Source organism: Trichechus manatus, unplaced genomic scaffold, assembly GCF_000243295.1.
Source record: "Trichechus manatus latirostris isolate Lorelei unplaced genomic scaffold, TriManLat1.0 scaffold00110, whole genome shotgun sequence".
Classification (NCBI taxonomy): Eukaryota; Metazoa; Chordata; class Mammalia; order Sirenia; family Trichechidae; genus Trichechus; species Trichechus manatus.
The window spans coordinates 7,537,403-7,542,088 of NW_004444046.1; positions in this window are offsets into that span (position 1 = coordinate 7,537,403).

Sequence of the window (4,686 nt, forward strand, 5' to 3'; positions counted from 1 at the left end):
TTTTGTTTTTTATTTCCTTATTGATCTTCTTTCTAGAAGTTTATCCCATTAATGAAAGTGGTGCGTTGAAGTCTCCAACTATTATTGTCTTAATTTTGCCCAAGCATTTGAAGGAGAGTCAAATGCTCTTGGAACATAGACAATCATCCTTACCATTGTGGCAGAGCTGAGGAAATGGGAGATGGTAGTCGGTTGGTGCACATGTACCACCTAGAAAAGATCAGCACCTTATCTCTTCATCAAGCACTTCTCTGGTTGATTTAACTGTCCTATCTGGTTCCAGAGTTCCAAAACAGTTGGTTCAGTCAGAGAGAAAAATTAATAACAAACATCTTGCTTTGATTTTAAGGTTTTTTTCTTACCCACAAAACCAAATATTAACCGGGAAGAAACCTGACCCAAACTGTAAAAGCACTGACTTTAAGCTGCTCTGTTGTTGCTGTTGTTGTTAGGTGCTATCAGGTCGGCTCCGACTCATAGTGACCTTGTATATAACAGAACAAAATATTGCTCAGTCCTGCACCATCCTCACTATCAATTGCTGTGTTTGAACCCATTGTTGCAGCCACTGTATAAATCCATCTTTTTGAGGATCTTCTTCTTTTAGGCTGACCCTCTTCTTTACCAAGCACGATGTCCTTCTCTAGGAATTGGCCCCCTTCTGATAACATGTCCAAAGTAAGCGAGACTTTATCTCACCATCCTTGCTTCTAGAGAGCAATCTGGCTGTACTTTTTCCAAGATAGATTTGTTCGTTCTTCTGGCAGTCTATGGTATAGTCAATATTCTTTGTCAACACTTTAATTCAAATACATCAATTCTTCTTTGGTCTTCCTTTTTCACTGTCCAGCTTTCAGATGTACGTGAGGCTATCGGAAATACCACAGCTTGGGTCAGGCGCACCTTAGGCTTCAAAGTGACATCTTTGCTCTTTAGCACTTTAAAGAGGTCTTTTGCAGCAGATTTGACCAAAGCAAAATGTCATTTGATTTCTTGACTGTTCCTTCTTTGGGCATTCATTGATTGTGGATCCAAGTAAAATGAAATCCTTGACAATTTCAACATTTTCTCTGTTTATCATGATGTTGCTTATTGGTCCCATTGTGAGGATTTTTGTTTTCTTTATGTTGAGGTGTAATCTATACTAAAGGCTGTGATCTTTAATCTTCATCCGTAAGTGCTTCAAATCCTTTTCACTTTCAACAAGCAAGGTTGTGTTATCTGCATAACACAGGTTGTTAATGAGTCTTCCTCCAATCCTAATACTGCGTTCTTCTTCATATAGCCAAGTTTCTCGGATTATTTGCTCAGGATACAGATTGTGTAAGTATGGTGAAATGATACGGCCCTGATACACACCTTTCCTGACTTTAAACCGTGCAGTAAAGGCTTGTTTTGTTCAAATGACTGCCTCTTGGTCTATGTACAGGTTCTGCATGAGCCCAATTAAGTGTTCTAGAATTCCCATTCTTTACAAAGTTACCCATAATTTGTTATGATCCACAAAGCTATGCCTTTGTGTGATCAATAAAACACAGGTAAACATCTTTCTGATAATCTCTGCTTTCAACCAAGATTCTTCCGGCATCAGCAGTGATATCCTTCACTCCATGTCCTTTTCATAAGGCAGTTCCCTTTGATGTATGGCTGCAGTCATTTTTGAATTATCTTCAGCCAAATTTTGCTTGCATGTTATATTAGTGATATTGTTTGATAATTTCTGCATTCCTTCGGATCACCTTTCTTTGCAATGGGCACAAATATGGATCTCTTTCAGTCTGTTGGCCAGGTAGCCAAATATCTTGACATAGATGAGTGGGCTCTTCCAGCATTGTATCCGTTTGTTGAAGCATCTCACTGGGTATTCTGTCAACTCCTGGAGCTTTGTTTTTCACCAATGCCTTCAGGGCATCTTGGACATCCTCCTTCAGTACTGTCGGTTCTTGATCATATGCTACCTCCCGGTGCTCCTTGGAAACTCTATGGAGCAATTTTACTCTGTCCTATAGGGTCGCTATGAGTTGGAATTGACTCATAGGCAACCGGTTTGGTTCTGGTTTTTTTTTGAAATGGTTGAATCAAGGAAGCTGCCCTACAGCAATGTAAATTTTAGCCAAAAACAAAACCATTACCTCGTGATTTAATGAATAAGACTCTAGTCTTACTTAATTTAAATTTCAAAAGGTCTTATAGCTGAAGGTGGGTGGAGGGCCAAATTTCTAGCAGCCAGGCCAGAGACCACCTAGTATCCTGATGTCAGTTGATCTCAGTAAAAGGTGGAGGACAGGGTTCAATCAGTTGCATTAAAGTTAGCCAATGGTTGATTTCTTATACTCCCTCCTCTTCTTTTTATAAGCTTCGTTGTAACTAGCCTACTTCGAGCCATCTACTTTTTTTGAATCAGAATTGTCTCCCTATATGCATATAGAGTAACTGCTCGGGATAAACCTTATGTTTAAATTTCTTTGAGTTTTGATTATTTTTTAACAGTTCCAATTGCAATTGTTGTTTTGGTGGAGAAATTAGAACTTCCTAATCTGCCATTATGTGTAACTACAAGATGCTGTGGAAAGTTCAAATTCTGCAAGAAACTCTCAAACAAGCCCTTCTCCTTCAACCATTAGACCATTCAACCCTAGTGTATGCTTCAATCACATCAATTAATCTCAAGTTATTCAGGGTGGCCACAGCCTGTGGGCATTGCATGCTGCTTCCCTCCCAGTCCCGAGGGAGTGCTGAAGTTCACTAAACCAGGAGGATCATGCCTCTTCAGTTCTTCAGTCAGTCCTGTGACAGATATGAACAGTCATACTCAACAGTCCACCAACAAAAGTTTAGTCTGTTCTGCAAACACCTGAGCCAAAGAGTGGGCTTCTCTCTGGCAACATGGTTCATGAGTCACTGCCCACCCTACTAGCACTGCCACAGACCCATCGCCACAGAGGTGAGGAGAAGGAAGAGCATCTGTCGTAGATAGGAAAGTTTTCCTACCATTTGAAAGTCAGTTTTTTCTTGATTCAGCGTTCACTTAGATGCTATAACTCTTTGACTGGTTTCCAGAGTTCTGAGACTTGGTTTCACCAATTTCTGCTTGTTTTTTTCAGGTTTTGATATGGGAAATGGGAGCATGTAGCTGCTTATGCCACTGTCTTGCCCCCAACTTCACTCTCTTAATGATGTATGTTGTTAAGGAGACATTCTTACTTTTAATTAAGTCAAATTTATTAATCTATTTCTTTATGGTTTGTAATTTTTATGTTTTAAGAAATTCTTTCCTACTCCAAGTCATGAACAGCGTATATAATTCCACTTATTTAGGGCTTAGCATTTATGCTTTTAATCTTGAGACAGAACCCCCATTGTGCTGTAGTCTTTACCTGGTTTTTTCTCCTACAGTGTTGCACTGAAAAATCGTTTCTTTTGCTGGGCTCCCCACGCCCGCCCTAGCTTTGCATTTGAATCTTGCCATTGCTTGGAGGTTATACGTAAGCCCCATTGGGCCTGTGTAGTGTGATTAAGAATGTTGCTAACATAACTTGTATGAACTCCCTACTTGTAAACTCCTTTAAAAGTAACTTGCCTGCCCACCCTTGGCAAGCAGTCTTGGCAACAGCAGCTCTGACTGACTCCTTTTCCTTGTACAACCAAATAAAGGTGCCTTTCCTGTTCTCCCACCTTGGTCTCTCATTTATTGGCCAATACGAGTCATGCTGAGCAAGAACCTGGGGTTTCCACCCAGTAACAATCTACTGGAATTGATTTTTTATTTTTGGTATGAAGTAAGCTACGATGTAACGTGCTGTTTTTCCTTCATATGGATAGCTAATTGTCCCAGAACTTTTACTGATAAATACCCCATTTTCCCAGTCAATCTCCAATATTAACTTATATATAAGGTGTCTATATATGCACGAATCTTCTTCTGAGTTTCTTTTTCTATCCATTGATCTATGTGCCTGTTGCCTTAACAACACTACACTGTCTTCTAAAAAAGTTTTCTCACTTTTTCCTTCAAGAGAGTCTTGGTTATTTTTGTCCTTTCTTTTATTTCCTTATCTTCAAAATTAAGAGTTGGTACTAGATAATCTCTAGTGTTTTCTCTAGCTCTAAATGATTGATTCCTTTCTATTCTAAATCACAGCATGTTGCATAACCACATGGTTGCTTTCCTTATTGATACTGTCTGAAACTAGGAATTATTTTACCAAAATATGTTAATCTTTTAAAATAATCCTTTGTGGATCTGGGGTCATTAAATTAATACTTGACATTTTTTGGAGAAGTTTAATGCTTTTTGCCTCTACTATCACCTTAGGATAATGACGTTGTTGATATACAAGCAATTATAGAGTATTATATGTGCCTACTAGTCTTCTGGGGATTAAAGAAGATGTAAAGAAGCATGAGACACTGTCTTGGATTGGAAAGAATACGTATTTTAGCTGGGGAGACATGACAATGACCCAGTTCTACCTCTGACTACACTTGGGTTTGATCAGCTAATCTTCAGGGCCTCAGGTTTTTTTGTTTGTTTGTTTGTTTTTCTCATAAACAAAATTATTAAGGGCTTGAACTAGGTTAACTTAAGGTCCCTTTTAGCTCTAACACTTGATGAATTATGATTCAAAAGCCCTTTCTCTTCCCTGTCCATGTAAAGGCAGTCAAAACACAGATAATCTGAACGGT